This window comes from Mesocricetus auratus, unplaced genomic scaffold (assembly GCF_017639785.1).
Source record: "Mesocricetus auratus isolate SY011 unplaced genomic scaffold, BCM_Maur_2.0 Super-Scaffold_100022, whole genome shotgun sequence".
NCBI classification, from domain to species: domain Eukaryota; kingdom Metazoa; phylum Chordata; class Mammalia; order Rodentia; family Cricetidae; genus Mesocricetus; species Mesocricetus auratus.
The window spans coordinates 27,835,922-27,857,513 of NW_024429203.1; the positions used below are offsets into that span (position 1 = coordinate 27,835,922).

The following is a 21,592-nucleotide window of genomic DNA, read 5'->3' on the forward strand; positions in this document are numbered from 1 at the left end:
GAAGAATAGAATCAGAAATTCCTGGGTTAGGGCTTAGTAATCTATACCTTAAAAATATTTCACAAGTTACACGATGGATGATGCTCAATTGGAAGAGTGCTTGCTTAGCATTCATGAGGCCCTGGGTTGGATTCTCATCACTGCACCAACCAAGTGTGGTGGTGCATGCCTATAACCTCAGGATTTAGCAGGCAAAGGCAGTAGGATTGAAAGTCCAAGGTCATCCTCATCTACACACCAAGTTCAAGGTCAACCTAACCTAGTCTACTTGAGATCCTATCTTGGAAAAGAAACAACAATTTATAGGTGAATTTGATGCATGGATTACATTTGAGAACTATAGATGTATCTAGTATTTTTGTTTTAAGATAGTCAAGGATGAAAAGATTTCATCTGTGATTCTAGGAAAGGCTATCTCTAAGATCGATTTGGGGAACAGTTTCAAAGAATCAATGCTAAATAATTATTTCTGTTTAATGGACACTAAGCTGTAGTTTATCTCATTTTGTGGTGGAGAATAGAGAAGTTTGGGCATTTTAAAGGAAGTAGTTATTTCTGAGAGGCGGAGCTAGGATTCAGAAGCAGATCCATCTGATCCACAAGTGTTGTGCTTGTCCACAGGATGCAGAACCGCCACAGGGTGCAAAATTGCCCCCGGAAGCATCTCCCCATCTTGCCTGTGCAGCTCTTGGTTTCTGTTTACTGACAACTGACTGTGTTTCTGCTTCTACACAGTGGATACTTAGCTTCTCTACTAGCAGCAGTGGGCTGTCTGCCAGCCCAGCCTTCCCGAGCTCAGCATCTCGTCAGCACCGTCCTCTCTCGCAGCAGGATCTCTCAGCACTCAGGTTTCTGCTCTTCTCCTTGGTATCACAGCTTAAAGATGCAATAGTTTTTCTCCTTCTGGCCAGTTATCACTCCCTGTCTCCTATCCAGTACAACATTTCCTCAGTCCCAGGTTCTGTTGTAGCTGGGCCAGGTTTCTAGCCTCTGAGCGAAAAACACCCTAACTGGTCTGATAACACTCCCAGCTTCATCCCAAGTCATTCACCCTGTAACTGATAAAATCTTGATCCTTCAAAAAAGTGTTTGCTGTCACTATCTGCTCCCAAACCCTACAGAGTCCAAACTGTTCATCCAAGGTCGGCATGGGGCCCTGTGGACTCTACAGGTTCATTAAAAAATTGTAACAGGGTTGTAATTCTTTTAAAAGCACAAAGTTAATTAGGTGATTTCAGTATTCTACTCAATACTTGGTTGCTCAGTAAAATAATAGTGGGTTACAGTCAACATACTGTCAGTGTTAACTAAACTCAGTGAGTGTAGACATTAAAACTTGTTTGGTGGGTCAGGGATATGACTTGGGGATAAGGGTGCTTACAGCCAATCCCAGTGACATGAGTTCAATCCCCAGGACACACATAGCTGAAGACGAGAACTAACTTCTTCAAGTTGTCCTCCACATATGCATTGTGGCATGTGTGCATGTACACACACACACACACACACACACACACACACACACACACACACACGAAACTTATGTTAATTACCTTCAAAAGTCTTCTAACATTCAAGTTCCCCCTTTAGACATCAATTTCTTTCTACATAATGATTGGGTTTTGGGTATTCAATATCCTGTTCTCAGTGGCATTTTTGTTTGTGTACTCCTTGCATTAGTAAAAAATCATTGCTTTGCATGTTATAGTCCACTTGAGAAATGTTTTCTAACTCAGTGAAATCATGTACATTTGCTCATATCTGTTAAGTATATAGAACTGCACCATTAACTCTAACAGCAAATCTGCAACCAGCATTTAAACAAAATACTTACTTTGGGTAGTATCTAAATATTGAATATGCCACAATCTTGCAAACAATTCTTTTTTATACTGGCAACTGTCTAAATTCACATGGTTCTTGTTTCTGTGTTTTAATTTTTCTTTATTTTTGAAAGTTTTATATATGTATACGTGGCATGTATACAATGAAGTATAATATTTACCCCTCATTTCCCCTCTGCTACTATGCCCATACCCCTTCTAACTTTATGTATCTCACTTTTATAAAAAATTTATTTTTTATTTTATATGTGTGTGTGCTTTGTCTACATGTATGTAGACAGAAGGTTATTAGCTGCCACGTGATTGCTGGGATCCAAACCTGGGTCCTCTGTAATAGCAACAAGCACTTTTAGCTGCTAAACCATCTCTCCAGCACCACTTGTTATAGCCCACTAAGTTTAGCTGGTGCTTCCTTCCGTGAATGGATGTAGGGCCATTTACTAGAGTATATAAATCCTACCAGAGACTAAAGAAAGACTGTTCTCCTTCCCCAGCAACTGTCAGCTGTTAACAGTCCTTTAGTAGGGCCCACAGATCATTTACCCAACCAGTCCTGGAAGTTTGGCTAGCTTATTATTTCTGTTGTTTTGATAATTTTATTTTTACTGATTGTGGCAGATTGAATGAGAAATGTCCTTCACAGGCCCACATATTTGAACACTTGGTTCTCAGTTGGTGGTGCTGTTTGGGGAAGTTTATGGAACCTTTAGGAGGTGGAGCCTTGCTGGAAGGAAGTCACTGTAGGTGGGCTTTGAGAGGTTGTATCCTGGCCCCACTTCCAAGTCCTTCTTCATTTCCTGTGTGAGGAGTTAGGATCATCTAGTTTCCTGCCCCAGTGTGAGCTGACCTGTATCTCCTACCATTATGGAGTCTCTTCCTCTAGAACCATAATCCCAAACAAACTCTTCCATTAGTAAATTTAGTCATGGTGTTTTCTCAAAACAACAGAAAGTAACAAACTCATCAGTTGTACAACTCTGCAACAGAAAACCTTGGTTGGCTTTACATGCTACTTTCTGGCAAAATATCTCTCCGTGATGGAGTGACCCTGAGTAATATACAGACAATGTGCGATCACTTTTGTCTTGGATGCCCAGAGAGTCTCACTTTTATTTGACCTCTTGGACAGAAATACAGCTGTGAGTGTATGTTGAAATTCTATTGACACTCTAACTCAGGTTCCCTTAACTAACGGCTCTCAGTCTTCATGGATGATCAGTATAAAAGCTACTGATGATGAGTTGTTACCTTCCACGTAGAACCCAACCAGTCAGCTCTTGCTGTTGACACAAACATAGAGTCAGCTGAGAAGACAGAACCTCGATTGAAAAACTGCCCAGACATGCTTGGCTGAACATGTCAGTAAAGCATTTTCTTAATTACTAATTCATGTAGGAGAGCCCAGCTCATGATAGGCAATTCCATCCTTTGGCATGTGGGCCTGGATTGTATATAAAAGCTATTTAAGCATGAATTAGGACGCAAGCCAGTAAGCAACATTCTTCCATGACCCCTGCTTCAATTTCTGTGTCCAGATTCCTGCCTTGAGCTTCCCTTGATGATGATTCTAACCTGTAATATACTCTTTCCTGCCAAGTTGTTTTGGTCATGGTGCTGATCACAGCAATGGAAAGCAAATTATGGCAGTCTCCTTCCTTGTAATTATGTCGGGATCGGCCAGAGAACACATGGTGTGGTTCTTACTGTAAGTCAGACCTAAACTGGCTCACGTCACTTTTCCCTATGTGCCATAGTTGGCCTTCCTATATCCATGAGTTCCATAAATAAAGATTCAATAAAGTGGCTGAGAATATTTGAAAAAAATGATTTCTGCACTGAAATTGTAGATAGATATTTTTCTTGTTATTATTTCTGGACATATGTTTTCATAGCATTTGCCTTGACTTAGGTATTACCAGCAATGTAGAGATGGTTCTGGAACCAAACCTTCAAAGATGACATGAAATACCTGTGTGGTGAAGCAGAACTTGGTACTCGCCCGACCTACCTGTTGTCATCTGAATCGGAAGCACTCTTCATGAGTTTATGGTTTAAATGAGTATTTTCATAATGTGGCATGGTTTGGTGGAAGCTGTGGAACTTTTGGGAGGTGAGACCTGGCAGGCAGAAGCAGGTCATTACAGGTTTGTTTTGGAAGGGTTAGTCTGGCCCCTGGTTCTGGTTTCACTCTCTCTGCTGCCAAGTCTTCTACAATGTGCACTGCCTCTGTCTCATGCTCCTGACACTGTGGGTAAATTCCCACCACCATGGATGCAGTCTTTGCCAAGTCTTTCCCACTGAAGCTCTCTAATATTGTGAATCCAATCCATCTTTGCCCTTAAGTCTGTGTTTGGTAACTTGATCAAAGAGATATGATGTAACTAAGTCAGTACCACAAGGCCGTCTATGCTTGTCTGCTTTCCATTAGTGTAACAAAATGCCCAACATCAGCTGACACGAAGGGGTTTACTTTGGCTCATGGTTTACAAGATGGCAGCCTATGGTTGCTTCTATCTGTGTCTTTGTGTCTGTGGTAAAGCAGAGCATCATGGTGGAGAGCTTGCCGAAGAACAAAGCTCCCACTTCAGGGTGGCTGGAGGGGAAGGGGAGGGAGGGTGATGTCCGAAGAGGCAGACACTAGGTCCCAATATCTTCTTCAAGGGCATGCTCCTACCAGCCTCATTTCCTTCCTTTAGGCTCTGCTTCCTGCAGGTTGTACCACTTCCCAGTCATAGGGTAGTGACAGGACTTTAGGGGACAAGTCCAGATAATAACAAGGGTGGGTAATTTTTGGATAAATTTGCTTCTGGACCAAGTTAGAAGAGTTGGATTTCAGAGAGTTAGGGTAAGGAGGAGATTTCACCTTCTAAGTCTTATGTAGGGGATCAATCTCCCTAGAGGGTCAAGTAGGAGGCAAGACCAGAAACATGAATCCCTTGCCTTGACATACTTACACCTTGAACCTCTAGATATGTTCTGAAATCTTTCTATTGTTAGCTTTCTTTCTTGTCATTTATCTATTTATGCAGGGGAGTTTCCTGGTTTCCAGATTTTGTTGATAGTGTGCCTTTGGTATCATTATCTTGTTCCTCCTATGCCTACATTTACTGTGATGTAGTAGCTAGCCATAAAGGGATTATCAGATCCAGGCACCATTTCTTGGTTAGGAATACTTCTAGATGGTGCTGTGTTCCCCACTGGGAGGCATTGGATTCCTGTTTGGGATGTATTATTAGTAGCTACTGGAGTTTGTTATCTAGATCTGGGCTGTCCAATACAAATATAATCCACTATGTAATTAAAAAAACATTCCAGTAGCCATTGTCAAAAGTAAAATCATATTGAGTTAGAAACCTAAGAGTGTATTGTGCATCAAAAAAACAGCTGCTAATATGGGAGACTTCAAGTCAAACAGATAGGAGGCTCAGTTCACAGCAGCGCAGTACAGCTTATAAAGCAGAAACAGGAATGATTCCATCTTTGTCGTGAGTGGCTGTTCCAAATGTGCTTTCTTTAGGATAAGAAGCACAGGTGGGCACATTCAAACAGTGACTTCTGTTAAAAGTTTACTTTAATATATTACACTTCAAAATATAAAAATAAAAAAGTAAAATTGACAATATATTTTATTTAACTATATATGCATATATTGTAAAATGTAGTCAATATAAATATTATTGAGGTAATTTACATCTTTACATACAAAATCTTTGAAAGTCAATTCTATTTTACACTCAAATTCGGCACACCTGAAGTGCTCATATTTAGTGGTGTTCATATGGACCAGAATGGGTAAGGCATTTCTGTCACTTGAGGTTGCAAAATGGTGATATTGGAATCACATCACTTCTATTTTATTTTTTAGCTGACTTACATTTATAAAAAGGAAGATTTAGGGCCAGTGAGGTGGCACAGTGGGTAAAGAAGCTTCTCACTAAGCTTGATGAACTGAGTTTGATTCTCCAGGACTCACACAGTAGAAGGAGATAACTGACTCCCTTAAGTTGTTCTCTTACAACCAACTCCTGCCATCACCCCCTACTTGGATCTTCCTGGCCCTGCTCATCGTGTAGAGTGGATCCACAGGAAGGACCACTCTGAGTCCAGCCACACATCACTCTTGGTTCCCCCTCTGCCCTCCGCCCTCTGCTTGAGGTGAGTGTGGGCTCTGCTAGGGCCCCAACTCCCACCATCACCCAATCCTTGAATCCTCCTGGGTCTGCTCCTTGCATAGAGTGGACCCACCCCGGCAGGAAGGACCACCCTGAGTCTGGTCACACATCACTCTTGGTTCCTCTGGCCTTCCGCCCTCTGCGCTCTGTCCTCTACCCTTCATTTGAGTCTTGGCCCCCCTATGCCCTCCACTTGAGTGAGGAGAATACCAGCAGAGGCCAGACCATCCAGAGTTGCACACACTGAAGTCTTGGCCCACATATGCCACCAGGAGACTAGAGGAGAGGGAGAGACCCCACTTGCACCCACTGGAAGAAGGGATGGGAGACTGTAGTATAAGAACACATTTAACAACAGAAAGACTAATATGATGCCACCAAAGTCTAGAGACTCTACACCAGCAAGACCTGAGTATCCCAACACAGATGAAGCAGAAGAGAACAACCTTAAAAACAACTTTATAGAAATGATAGAGACCCTTAAAGAGGAAATGAGAAAATCCCTTAAAGAAATAGAAGAACAAACATTACATGAAATGGAAGAAAAGACAAACCAAAAACTTCAAGAAATAAACAAATCTCTTAAAGAATCTAAACAAAGCCAAGAAAAAAAAACCAGCCAAACAAATGAAGGAAACAACTCAAACAGTTCAAAGCTTAAATGCTGAAATGGAAACAATAAAGAAAACACAGAATGAGGGGATGATGCTGGAAATAGAAAAGCTTGGTAAATGATCAGGAACTACAGATGTAAGTATAACCAATAGAATACAAGAGATGGAAGAGAGAGTCTCAGGTATTGAAGACTCACTAAAGGATATGCAGTCATTGACCAAAGAAAATCTCAAGTCCAACAAATCCCTAACACAAAATATCCAGGAAATATGGGACACCATGAAGAGGAAAACCTAAGAATAATAGGTATAGAAGAAGGTGAAGAAATACAGCTCAAAGGTACAGAAAACATATTCAACAAAATCATAGAAGAAAACCTCCCCAACCTCCCCAACCTAAATAAGGATTTGCCAATGAAAGTACAAACAACTTACAGAACACCAAATAGACAGGACCACAAAAAGAAGTTCCCTTGCAACAAATTAGTCAAAACACTAAACTTATAGAGTAAAGAAAAATATTAAGAGCGGCAAAAGAAAAAGGCCACGTAACATATAAAGACAGACCTATCTGAATTACACCCAACTACTCAATGTAAACTTTGAAAGCCAGAAGGTCCTGGATAGATGTTCTACAAACGTTAAGGGAACATGGATGCCAGCCAAGACTACTGTACCCAGCAAAGCTTTCATTCACTATAGATGGAGACAATAAGATATTCCATGATAAAACCCTATTTAAACAATACATATCTACAAATCCAGCCCTACAGGAAGTACTGGAAGGAAAACTCTAACCCAAGGAAGTTAACTACACTCACAAAAACACAGGCAATAGATAATCCCACTTTACCAAACACCAAAAGAAAAAAAAAGGGGGGGATCCAGACACAATAACACCACCTATAACAAATCTAAAGCAAACAAGAATCAACAATCAGTGGTCATTAATATTCCTCAATGTCAATGGTCTTAACTTGCCTATAAAAAGACACAGAATAACAGAATGGATATGAAGACAGAATCTATCCTTCTGCTGCATACAAGAAACACACCTCAACATTAAAGACAGACATTACCTCAGAGTAAGTGGTTGGAAAAGATTTTCCAATCAAACATATCCAAGAAACAAGCTGGTGTAGCAATCCTAATATTTAACAAGTTAGACTTCAAACTAAAATCAATGAAAAGAGATGAAGAAAGGCATTTCATGTTCAAATAAGAAAAGCCCATCAAGAAGAAGTCTCAATTCTGAACATCTATGCCCCAAATATGAAGACACCCACATTCGTAAAAGAAACATTACTAAAGATCAAATCACACATAAAACCTCACAACTTATAGTGGGAGACTTCAACACCTTGCTCTCACCACTGGACAGGACCACCACACAGAAACTTAACAAAGAAACAAAAAACAGAAGTTATGACCCAATTGGGATTAACAGACATCTATAGACCATTCCATCCAAACATAAAAGAATATACCTTCTTCTCAGAGTCACATGGAACCTTCTTTAAAATCGATCACATACTAGGTAACATAGCAAACCTCCACAGAATAACCCCCTGTATCCTATTGGATCACCATGGTTTAAAGTTAGAATTCAACAACAACACAAATTGCAGAAAGCTTACAAACTCATGGAAATTGAACAATACCCAATTGCACCATTCCTGGTTCAAGGAAGAAATAAAAAAAGAAATTAAAAGACTTCCTAGAGTTCAATGAGAATGTAGACACATCACACCCAAACTTATGGAACACTTTGAAAGCAGTGCTAAAAGGAAAGTTCATAGCACTAAGTGCCCACATGAAGAAACTGGAGAATAGTCACACTAGAGAATTAACAGTACAACTGAAATCTCTAGAATAAAAAGAAGCAAACTCACCCCAGAGGAATAGATGCCAGGAAATAATCAAATTGAGGGCTGAAATCAATAAAGTAGAAACCAGAAAAACAATACAAAGAATCAATGAAGCAAAGAGTTGGGTCTTTGAGAAAATCAACAAGATAGACAAACCTTTATCCAAACTAACCAAAAGGTAGAGAGAGAGAGAGAGAGAGAGAGAGAGACAGAGAGAGACAGAGACAGAGAGAGAGAGAGAGCATGCTAATTAACAGAATCAGAAATGAAAAGGGGGACATAACAACAGACACAGAGGAAATGTATAGACTCATCAGGTCATAATTTGAAAGTCTGTACTCCACAAAATTCAAAAATCTATAGGAAATGGACAATTTTCTGGATAGGCATCACTTACCAAAATTAAATAAAAAACAGATAAGCAATTTAAATAGACATATAACCCCTAATGAAAGAGAAGCAGTTATCAAAAGTCTCCCAACTGAAAAAAGCCTAGGGCCATATAATTTCAGTGCAGAATTCCACCACAAATTCAAAGAAGAGCTAATACCAGTATTCCTCAAATTGTTCCACCTTATAGAAGCAGAAGGGACATTGCCAAATTCTTTTTATCAGGCTACAATTACCTTGGTACCCAAGCCTCACAAAGATACAACTAAGAAAGAGAACTACAAAACAACATCCCTCATGAACATTGGTGCAAAAAATACTCAATAAAATACTAACAAATCGAATACAAGAACACATCAGAAAAATCATCCACCATGATCCAGTAGGCTTCATTCCAGGGATGCAGGCTTGCTTCAACATATGAAAATCCATCAATGTAATCCACCATATAAACAAACTGGAAAAGGAAAACCACATGATCATCTCACTAGATGCTGTAAAAGTCTTTTTAAAAATCCAATACCTCTTCATGATAAAGTTCTTAGAAAAGGAATAACAGAAACATGCCTAAACATAATAAAGACAATATACAGCAAACCAGCAGCCAACATCAAACTAAATGGAGAGAAACTCAACATGATTTCTCTAAATTCAGGAACAAGACAAGGCTGTCCACTCTCTCCATACCTCTTCAATATTACTTGAAGTTCTAGTTAGAGCATTAAGACAACCAAAAGAGATCAAGGGATACAAAGTGGAAAGGAAGAAGTCAAACTTTCACTATTTGCAGATGATATGATAGTTTACATAACTGACCTTAAAAACTCTACCAGGGAACTCCTACAGCTGATAAATACCTCAGCAAAGTGGCATGATACAAAATTAACTGAAAAAAACAGTAGCCCTACTATAAACAGACAATAAATGGGCTGAGAAAGAAATCAAAGAAACATCACCCTTTACAAAAGAAGACAGGTAGATAAATGGAATCAAATTGAAACCCCTGATATTAACCCACACACCTATGAACATCTGATTTTTGACAAAGAAGTTAAAGTTATACAATGGAAAAAAGAAATCATCATAAACAAATGGTGCTTGCCTAACTGGATGCTGGCATGTATAAGATGGCAGATAGAGCCATATCTATCACCATGCATAAAACTTAAGTCCAAATGGCTCAAATCCAGCCACACTGAACCTCTTAGAAGAGAAAGTGGGAGGTACCCTTGAACGAATTGGTACAGGAGACAGGTTCCTGAACATAACACCAGTAGCACAGACATTGAGATTGACAATTAATAAATGGGTCCTCCTGAAAATGAGAAGCTTCTATAAGGCAAAGGACTCAGTTAGCAAGGCAAAATGGCAGCCCACAGAATGGGAAAAGATCTTCCCCAACCTCACATCTGATAGAGGGCTGATTTAGAAAATATACAATGAGCTCAAGAAGTTAGCCACCAAAACACCAAACAATCCAATTAAAAAGTGGGGTGCAGAACTAGAGAATTCTCAATAGAGGAAGCTAAAATGGCTGAAAGACATGTAAGAAAGTGTTCAACATCCTTAGCCATCAGGGAAATGCAAATCAAAACAACCCTGAGATACCATCTTACTCCTGTCAGAATAGCTAAAATAAAAAACACCAATGGCAGTCTATGCTGGAGAGGATGTGGAGAAAGAGGTACATTCCTTTACTGCTGGTGGGAGTGCAAACTTGTATGACCACTTTGCAAATCAGTATGGCTGTTCCTCAGGAAAATGGGAATCAGTCTTTCTCAAGATCCAGCAATTCCTCTCTTGGGTATATACCCAAAGAATGCACATTCATGCAACAAGGACATATGTTCAACTATATTCATAAGTGTTGTTTGTAACAGCCAGAATCTGGAAGCAATATAGATGCCCTCAACTGAAGAATGAATGGAGAAAATGTGGTACATTTACACAATGGAATATTACTCAGCGGGAAAAAAAAACTATGAAATTTTGAAATTTGCAGGCAAATGGATGGAACTGGAAGAAAACATCATGAGTGAGGTAACCCAATTACAGAAAGACATGCAGGGTATGTACTCACTCATATATGGGTATTAGACATAGCGCAAAGTACTACCAGCCTACAATCCACACCACCAGGAACAGGAACAAGGAGGACCCCAAGAGAAGAATGCATGATCCCCTGAAGAAGGGGAGGGGATAAGAAGCCCTGAGAAAATTGGGAGCTTGAGAGGAGAGAGGAGGGAAGTGGGAAGGGGAGAGGGGGAGAAGGGGAGGGAGAAGAAGAACAGGAGGACTGAGACAGGGGAGGAATAGGAGAGTACAAGAAAAGAGATGCCTTGATAGAGGGAGCCAGTATAGGTTTGGAGAGAGGTCTAGCACGGGGTGGGGGGAATGTTAGGCGATCCACAGAGATGACCCCCAACTACAAATCTAGGCAGTGGTGGGGAGACTGCCTTTGATGTCCTTCCCCTATAATGAGATTGACGACTACCTTGGTTGAGATTGTTTCTCAGCATCTTTCAAAGATGATGTCTACGCTTTAGAATAAAAGGAAAACTCTGAGTTCATGGTTTAGAGATGTCATATAAGTTTAAATCATTGCAGTTGTTCTAGTGATACTCAAAGTTTCCTACCTTTGGCCCAAAGGGGCCTCCTAAGTTGGCTCTTGGGTTTTACCCAGTTACCTTTCATAGGCTTCGGATTCTGGCAACACAAGGCTGTGTTCCACATCCGTCTTGTAAATCTTCTGGCCAAGACCTGAGCCCAGCCCTTTATCTTGGTGTCTGTAGTTCATCTCAGTGGAGATGTGTTTTAATGACCACACTTGTAGTAGAAGGGGTATCTACCACTGCTAACTTAGTCACTGCGTTTAGATGTTTCAGAGCTAGGTTAGGCTTAATTTTTTTCATTATTTATTTTTTAACTTTCCAATTTAAATTCAAGAGTACATTTTTTTTGAGACAGGATTTTCTGTAGCTCTGACTGAACCTGAACCTGCTGTGTAGCCAATGATGATCCTGAATTCTTGACTAACCCATCTCTATCTTCCAAGTATTGGGATACAGGCATGTATCACATTGCCAGCCTTATTAAATGTTTTGATTTTGACTAATTTTTCCCATGTTAAAATACATTTGTATTAATTTATAATATTTATATTAACAGAAAGTAATCATTTGCTATATTCCACTTATCCTCAGAATATTCTAGTCCTTTTTCCAACAGGATCGTTATTAGAAACTGTATTAACCAGGCTTCTCTAGGGGACCAGAACTCATAGAATAACACACACACACATACACACACACACTCTCTCTCTCTCTCTCTCTCTCTCTCTATATATATATATATATATATATATATATATATATGTATATATATATAATGAAGAGGATTTAGACTTATTAGAATGGCTTACAGGCTATGGTTAAGCTAGTCTAACAATGACTGTCTATCTTAAACCAAAGGTTCAAGAATTCAGTAGTTGTTCAGTCTAAGAAGCTGGATGTCTCAGCCAGTCTTCAGTACATGCCAAAATCCTGAAGAAGTAGGCTGTAATGCCAGTGAAGGAATGGACTTGCCAGCGAGAGTGAGAGCAAACCAGCAAAGAGAGCAAGCTTCCTTCTTCCATGTCCTTTACATAGGCTGCCAGCAGACGGTGTGGCCTGGATTAAAGGTGGGTCTTCCCTCCTCAAAAGATTTGCAATGGAGGTGGGTCTTCCCACTTCAAATGATTTAGTTAAGAAAATATCCCTCACAGGTGTACCTAGCCACTTGCGTTTTAGTTAATTCCAGATGTAGTCAAGTTAACAGCCAAGAATAATCATCATCAAGACTTTGTTTTGCTTTTTTTTCAATTTTAAAAATTTATTTGAATTGAGACTTTGTTTTGTCTTAACTGTGAAAATCTATCATGGATTAAACCTTCATTACGTCAAAGCCCTGACCACCGCTGCAATGGGGTCCTTGGGAGGCAGGTAAGGAGTGAGGCCCAAGGCTAGGATTCTCACTGTGGTATTGGTGCTGTTGCAGGAAGAGACACCAGGAAGCCTTTCTCTGTTTGCCATATGACAGTACAGCAGGATGAACCTGAACCCTGCTAGACTTGGCCTTGGACTCTCCCGCTTCCCCAGCTGAGACAAGCACCCTTCTGTTGTCTGAGCCCCCCAGCTTGTGGTGTCTCATTATGGCAGCCCTGGCCAACAACCAGCACCACAGTTCCTCAGGGTGTGTTCTGATTCTCAGTTGCACTCCCTGCTGTGCTTTAAGTTGAAATTTAAAAACAGAAAAAGAGCTGAGTACTGTAGCAAATTCTGGAGACTTCCCCCCAGTACCCCCCCCCCCCCAGAACTTTCAGCCTTTGCTTTAAAGGTAAGCCCAGTTTAATGTAGGTTGGAAATGAATTGTTACTTGTGAAGCTATTAATGCAAAAGACTGGAAATACAAATGCTTTGTAAAGATTTTAGCTTACAATACAAGCGGCTAAAAAATGTTCCCAAAGTATTTTTGTCATCCAAGTTCCAAGTTAGAAAATACTAATGAAAAGAATATGCAAGGCCATGCCTTGTGCCGCATGCCCTCAGTTCCAGCACTCAGGAGGCTCTGATAGGAGGGTCATGAGCTGAAGGCCATCCAGAATCCCATAGGAAACCTTATTACAAAAAGGAGCAAAGGAGTAACTTGTTAGCATATCTTCCATTTTAAAAATATACAGACGTTAAGGTGACTATTCGGCAGAGTGATGCATGTTCATTTCTGGGGCAGAGGATTCAGAGGGGAGGGCACGTGCAGATGTCTATATAAACACACACTCTCTTATTAGTCTAGATTGTAAGGAGTATCCATACTAACGGTGTAGGCCCTGTGACTACAAAATGAGAGTCATTCTTTAGCTGAGTACATTTACAGGTTTGGACACTTTCACATTTCTTGTGGTTGATAGTTATGTTCAAATATCTAGGACTTTCAAGAGCCAGGTGAAATCTGAGTCACCAGTTTTAAGGCAGACTTAAGTGAAAGAAAATTTATGAGTTTCTTTGTAGATTCGTCAAATCATTTAAAGTAACCTCAAAAACATGTCTACTCATTACTTTCATCATCTCATTTTAATTTATGTATTTTTTGGTCCATTAATTATAAAAAAGGATTCATTGCTGAATCATAGTATTTTTGCAAATACAAATAATCTAAAGTTTCCAATTTTTATCACCAATGAGAAAACTCAATATAAAAAGTGTTTGGTTATTGAAATTCCAGAAAAGAGAAAATAGGCTAAGAGAATTAACTGTCAACTCGTGTAAGAAGAGTCTTAAACTTACCTGGCCACTCTCTGGGCCCAGGGTGTCCCTCTGTAATAAAACTGGCAGCAGCTAGTTCACTTAAGCGCAGACTTAGAGTTTGACCTGTTTTAGTTTTTTACCCTATGGATACTTGTTCAGTGTTGATAGACCTATAGGATAGCGTCTCACCTGCTGAGCAGCCTGTATCCAAGAATGTGGCGAGGTTGTTGGGATAGATGACACAGAGACCGGTTGGTTGTGTTAAGAAAACCTTATGCTCCCCAAGTCGGCTTAGGAGAACTCCCAAGAAAAAAACGCTTCTCTTTTTAAAGACTTCTGCCATCCATACACACACAATTCTCCAACTGAGCTCTCACACACCTCTCACAGCTCTCACAGACTTCTCACCCTCCTGGCTGGTGGTTAAAGCTCCAGCACCAGAATGGGGAGAAACAGCAGGGAGCAGAAAGAAGCAGCTAGCCGTAGGGGGGATCAAAGTCATGGTGTTTCAGTGAGCGAGCCCTTGAGCCCTTATCGGAGCCCTATCAGGAGCTTTATGGCACTGAATTGTTTTCAGTAAACATGTTTTCAGTAAACATTATCTTGCAGCTGCCTGCTCCCAGGCTGATGGAGGGGTGGGTTTCTGGCCAGGGTCTGTGATTCCCACAGGATAGGGCCAGAAGGGAGCTTAAAGATCCAGCTCAAGCCTTCCTCCCTCCCTCGTTCCCTCCCTCCCTCCCTCCCTCCCTCCCTCCCTCCCTCCCTCCCTCCCTCCCTCCCTCCCTCCCTCCCTCCCTCCCTTCCTCCCTCCCTCCTTCCCTCCCTCCCTCCCTCCCACCTTCCTTCCCTCCCTCCCATCCTTTCTTCCTTGTGTCTCAACCCCTGAATACTGGGATTGTAAGCATACTCCACCATCTATTTCAAATGCTTTAACTTGAGATGGTAAAATGAATCTCAAAATGATGATGAAACTTTCCAGAGATTCTAAAATTAGCTACTTTCAGAATTCAGGTCCACACTATCAATAACAAAGAATGTATAAGACTGAAAATGTTGGCACTGCGAGTTTGTTCAGTGGGGAGAGTGTTTGTGTGTTTGTGTAAGCATGAGGACCTGAATTCAGATCCCCAGCACTCATGTAAAAACTCCAGGTGTGGTGAAGTACACTTGTAATCCCAGCACTTCATGAGGGACAAAGGCAGAGCTTGAGGACCCACTGATTAGCTAAAATGTGAGGTCCAGGTTCAGTGAAAGACTGTCTCTAACAATAAGGTGAGGAGTGATAAAGAAAGACTGTCCCCCCACTCAAGAAAATGTCAGTATGTGTGGTGTGTCCTTAGACAGAATTAACATAGGCCCCAGAGAGGTAGAACATATGATTCCAAATATGATGAGGACCAGTCGTACTTAAGATTTAGAAGGGAAGTCTATGTCTTACCTGACACCACACTGGGGTTATATTAATGATCTGGAATAACATTGTTCTGTCATCTGAATCCATATCAACAAAATTGGTTTACTCTTTGTGATGTACAAAGGCCAGTACAGACCTCTGATGGCAGAGGTGGCTTCTCCCCAGAGTGCATGGAAAGTTCAGGACATGTAGGATAGCATACGATAAGGTGGACTACCATTTTTTTCTTTTATAAAGAAACCTAATTCTTGAAAAAAATTTGTTTTATTTTTTTCTAGACTGGGTTTCTCTGTGTGGCTTTGGAGCCTGTCCTGGAACTCACTCTGTAGACCAAGCTGAGTTAAGATCTCACATAACTTGCTATGTGGCAGGGGCTAGCTGGCTTGAATTCCTGATGTTCCTGCCTCTGCCATCTAGGATCTACCTGTCATTAGCTCCCCATTGCTGGGTCTGCAGGAATGTGACACTACATCCAGCTTAATACATTTTCTGTATATGAAAAAGATGATTCTAAATATAAAATAATAGGCACCATAGGGTTGCAGAAATGGTTATGTGTACAGTGCTTGCTGTGCAAACATAGGAACCCGAGTGTGAGCCTTGTCACCCATCTATAAGCTGTGTGTGATAATGCGCACCTGTCACCCAGCTCTGATTATGGCAGGAGGATGGAGAGAGACAGATCCTGGGGGTTCAATGCCAGCTAGTCTAGATAAAATGGTGAATCCCAGGCTCAGTGAGCAATACTGTCTAAAAAAAATAGGGTGGTGAATAATAGAGAAAGGAATTCAGTGTTGAATTCTGGCCTCCATACACATATGCATGGTTGAGCACACCTTCACACACACATACTTACGCATGTACACTGCCCTTATACACAAAATAAAAGAATATATGCCAAATATGAAAATTGTAATATATTCTGGGGAGCGATAGCTCTACCACTGTCATGGATGAGTAGCTTTAATCCACATACACCCTGAAGCTTGAACATGGAGGGATCTTTAAAAAATGGGGCTTACAAGGAAGCCAACTCTAATCCTGTTGGTGGTACTGGGACACATCTGATGACAAACTCAGCTCTTTACAGATACTGGAATAGTTAGAAACTCACACCATTAAGCCTGGAGGGTAGCTGTATCCAGGCAGCAAGAGACAAGCAAGACACAGTCCCTGGATTAGGCCGATACATATCAGACAAGATGTACTTCCAATTCTTAAGCTTGCCTGACAAGTTGAGTTCCTAGTTAAAGGGCTTCGATTCACTGCACACAAAAGGCTCACAAAGAACAGTTGCGAAGGGGAATGTTGAGACTGCTGAGTGCTTCATGCAGGTCAGGGTGACTGCGACACCTGAAGTCAATAAAAACAAAACTAAGCCTTGAGGAGCAATTTCTATAACGTAATAATCCTTCAAGTGTGTGTAGACGTGTGTGTGTGTGTGTGTGTGTGTGTGCGCGTGCGTGCACTTGTAAAAGGCAGAGAAAGATCCTTAATGTTCTTTTTAACATTGAGGATCTCTCACTGACCTGGAATTCACCAAGTAGACAAGGCTGGTTGGCCAGTGAGTTCCAGGATCCTGTTTCTGGCTCCCCAGTGCTGGGGTTGCAAGCATGTACCTCTAAGCTCAGCTTTTTTAAAAAATGAATTCTGGGAATCAAATCCAGGTCTTTCTGCTTGCAAGGGAAACACTTTACTGGCCAAGTTATCAGCCCAGCCTGTGTAATGTAATCATTCTTAAATCTTGGAATGTTTAAGAGTGAACTGGGGTTTTAAAAGTTTCACATCTTTAGGCAGAATCCTTAGAAATTCTGATTTGGTGGCCAACATAGTGCTGGGCATTTAAAACCCATTTCTGAGGCGATTCTTAAGGACAGGGGCCATACTCTGGAAGACACTACCATGGAGATGGCTTTGGGTGGGTGCATAAGTGGTAGAGGTAAGGTCACTAACCTGAGTGGTTTAGTAAGGAGACACACAAAGTGTGTCCTCTTTGGACATTTTGACAGCAAAATAAAGAGGAATAGGTGAGAGAGAGCTTGGGGGAAATGGCAGAGTTGGTGAAGAGACTGAAACTCTGAGCTTGTTTGTAGGGGATGTGGGTGGGGGTGGGGGGAGGAAGGAACTGGTGACAAAAGAGGAGGAAGGAAAAAGAGGGAGGAGATGTGGAGGTTGGCTTGGCTTCAACTCTTGCTTACAAGTGAGAGGATCATGAAGTCAAAACTTGGGGAATGAAGGGGTGAGCACATTAGATCACGAGGCAAAAAGCTTTAAAGAGGGAAGTCCTATAAAGACTGAAGCTCCATTTATTTCTCTTTTTCCCTGTTAATCTTTGGCTTCATTACTGGGTCCTTAGTGGTGGCAAGATAACCAGCAGCCCAACACATCCCCTCAGGTTCAAATTCAGTAGAGAAATGATCCCCTCTCTCAACAGTGTCAATGAAAACAGTCTGTTAATCCTAAATAATCCCTGAACCAATCACTCTGTCCATGAGATACCAATGCTTAAGCCAAAGCTGAGTCTCATGCTCCAGGCGTTGAGATGTTTGATTCAAAGCCCTGTGGCCCAAAAGCCAACAGGGTTTTATGCTCTAGGATAAATCAGGATGCTGTTACTAGAAGAATGTGGACAGGTATTGAAAATGTGTGTGTGTGTGTGTGTGTGTGTGTGTGTGTGTGTGCGAGAGAGAGAGAGAGAGAGAGAGAGAGAGAGAGAGTGAGAGAGAGGGAGGAGACAGAGAGAGAGAGACAGAGAGACAGAGAGAGAGGGGGGTCTTAATATGAAGCTCTGGCTGGCCTGGAACTTAGTGTATAGACAAGGCTGTCTTAAAATCCACACAGATCCACCTCCCTCTGCCTCCAAGTGCTGGGATTAAAGGTGTGCACCATCACACCTGACTAGCTTTTAGAAAGTTGGTTATTTGTTATGAAGATAATTGATGGAACTAAGTGTAAGAGCATCATTAGTCTAATTTCTTGGTGATTGAATAACTTCCTTTTTATACTATGAGTATTTTAAATATGTAATCAAGAATAAAAAGTAATAAAGCAAGCATTCTACCATCCAACTTTCTGAAAGACAGCTCATAAGCTGTATTTGCTTAGAACACATATGCAGGTGATAGTTTGTGTTAGTATATTAAAGGAAGACTTTGGTTTTCCAAATAGGTGCAAAACAGCATTTAATAATAGACAACACCCTTTCAAGATTCAAAACCATGAAATTCTTAGCATCAGCATGATCAGGACACTAAAATATTCCTAAAACAAAAGTTTACTTAGTGGCGAAATAGTAAATTTCTATTACAGACACCGTTGTTGACTCTGTAGCCAATGCAATAAAACAAGAAAAAGAAGGTATTGGGGAAAAATTAAGTTCCATTTATCTGTAGATAATGATTGTGTGCATTTAAAATTCCAAGAGAATATGCAAACTATGAGAATTAGTACACAAAACAAAATGGCATATTCTCTGAATACATAAAGGCATTGACATTATTGCTTGAAGAAACAACAAATCGTAAATATAATTTAAAAGGTCTTATTCTGAACAACCAAGTAAGACATCTATATACCAGACTGTCAAAAGAGGCCAAGTTTCCTGTGAGGATAACACTGAGACTGAGGACTTAGTGTTGTTTTCATTTTGATCTTTCTTTTTGATTCCTATTCCTTCCAGCCTCATCCCAGATTTCTTGGTATCCATCCTAGAATCCATGTAGTTCGGTTATCCCGTGTGATGCCTGAGGTGATGGTATGCTGTCACACACCACAGGACCTCACACATAAGGTGTCTCTGTCCTTCCACCTTCCTAGGCTGCGGCATGCAAAGAGAGGTATCTTTGAACAACACTTGTCCATAACATTTTTGATCTCCTTTTTCCATCAGGAAAGATCATGTGAAATATTTTTAATTCCTTTTATAATTTGCTTTTGAAAATTTCATATATGAGTACTGTATTTACATCATTCCCCATTCCCTATCCTTTCTGTACTTCCACCCGTGACCCCCACCCCTTCTCAAATTCATGGTCTCTTATTCCTTAATTATAATTGCTCACACATATACATGTACATAAAATTATAAATACAGCCCGCTGAGGTCAGTTAGCATTACCCACATGCGCTTATGGATGACCCCCTGGGATTGGCTAATTTATCATGCCACTCATCCCTGGAGAACGGTGTGAAGTGGTTTAAGCTCCCTCTTCCACAGCCAGTAAGTTCCCAGCTGCCTTTCTTTATTCCCAGACTGGGAGTCCAGCAGGCTCACAACTCCATTCAGGATCAATATTTTAAATGTATTATTCTGTTTTTAATCAATGCAGTTTATCTCATAGTTGAGCCTGACCGTGTATTTTCATTGTATCTTATTTTCAGCTTTTCGTTACAGTGTGTTTGGGGCAGTAGTATTCATCTCACCTGATTTCACTGTCCATCTTGACTGGAGAAACTTGTCCTGGAGAACAAAGAGGCACAGATGATGAGAAGGGATTTGCCTGTTAACCTGAATGTTACTGAGAACACCAATTTACGTGAACATCCATTTTTCAAAACTGTGGGAAACGGGCAAGATGTAAGTATAGAGAGTATGAAAGGGTTGAGAAAATGGAAGATTTGGGAGATTCGGAGCTGGGACGAGGCAAGGAAGGAAGAAAGAAGACAGCATCTGGGTTCCCGCCCCTATTTGGGCATCCCGAGTTCTGTCCTTTCTCTTCAGTGTGACCAAGAGCCTCTCTTTCCACCCTCCTGGCTCCTTGTCTTATTCAGTCCTCTCTTTCATCTTACAAAGGGAACAGAGGACAGATTTTTTCTCCTTTACTTAAGAATATCCACAAAGCAAAGGCCAAAAGATGCTTCCAGGATTCAGTTTCTTTTCCTCAGTGTGATTAGGGGACCAATTAGAAATCAACTTCTCCTTACCACCCAGTTCAAGCAACTTATACTAACAGTCCTATCATACGAGGTACTGTGTGCCAAGCTCAAACGTCCCAAAATCTATAGATAAAGGAATGATACTACTGAACAGTCACCCCGAGTGATGGAGACTCCCTCAGAACTGCCCTTGCAGCCTCCTCCCCTCCCCCACACAGTTGTGAGTCGTGCACCAACAGGGAGGAACCCTTCCCTTCATCGAGGAGTCATGATCCCTGCACATTCCTTATTCTCTCATCTCATCACTAGGTTGCTGGCTGAGAAAACATTTCTGCCTTGGCTGCTGGCCATCACCCGTCGAGGTCACCTGAAGAGGTCAGTGTTGCCACCATGGCCACCAGTCTGCCAAAGCCTGTCCTGAGGCTCATCCAAGCCTCAGCTCCAGTAGCCAAAGTGCAGATGGATCTTCTATTTTTGGTTCTGGGATGCGGTCCATGAATGCTGAGCCAGTGACCTGGAAAAGCCATTGCTGGTCGGAGTCCATCATTGTCTTTCAGTGTTTACCAGAAGGTCTAGGGGTGTGGGTGTGGGGCATGGAATGATCCAGAGATGACTGAGAAGGGACGATGGTCAGGCGACATGGACCCTGAAAACTCATTTCCCTGCCAACACTGCGGCCATCAAAAATGATTTTGGGCATTTCAAACTAGACTCTTGCTACTGATGTCTGCTTTTTTACCAATTTTGATGTCTCCAGAATTTTTTTAAAGCCATGATTTCGTGTCAGTAAAACATTTTTGAACACCCACCCCAGTTTTTGCTTGTGTAATTATTCATACATTCTATGTAAGTACATTTGTATTGATTTATATTATAAAGCTTACACAGAAGATAGGGGATTTGTAAGCTGACATAATTCTAAAAGTTTAGAACACTCCATAATCGTTCATAGCAGATCATACATTTTTCTGGCATGTCAGATTTGGGTTGATTACTCTTCTTTTAAACAAAGTCTGGCTCTGTAAGCCAGATTAGCCTCAAACTAGTGATCCTTCTGCCTCAGCCTCCCAAAGGCAGAAACTCCCAACTGGCCAGGGAGCATAGAGTGTCTGTGGAGTGTTCTGTCACAAGCA

The 21,592-nt window shown here is 41.1% G+C and overlaps 1 long non-coding RNA gene across 2 annotated transcripts in view; it reads left to right on the forward strand.

Annotated features, from left to right (window-relative positions):
- LOC110340783 overlaps positions 1-21,267 on the forward strand; it is a 63,958-nt gene extending 42,691 nt beyond the window's left edge. For both annotated transcript variants that reach the window (XR_005870329.1, XR_005870330.1), the window contains exons 6-8: positions 12,359-12,567; positions 19,965-20,160; positions 20,769-21,267. This is a non-coding gene — a long non-coding RNA (uncharacterized LOC110340783). The remainder of the gene's footprint in view (positions 1-12,358; positions 12,568-19,964; positions 20,161-20,768) is intronic.
- The last annotated feature ends 325 nt before the right edge of the window (positions 21,268-21,592 follow it).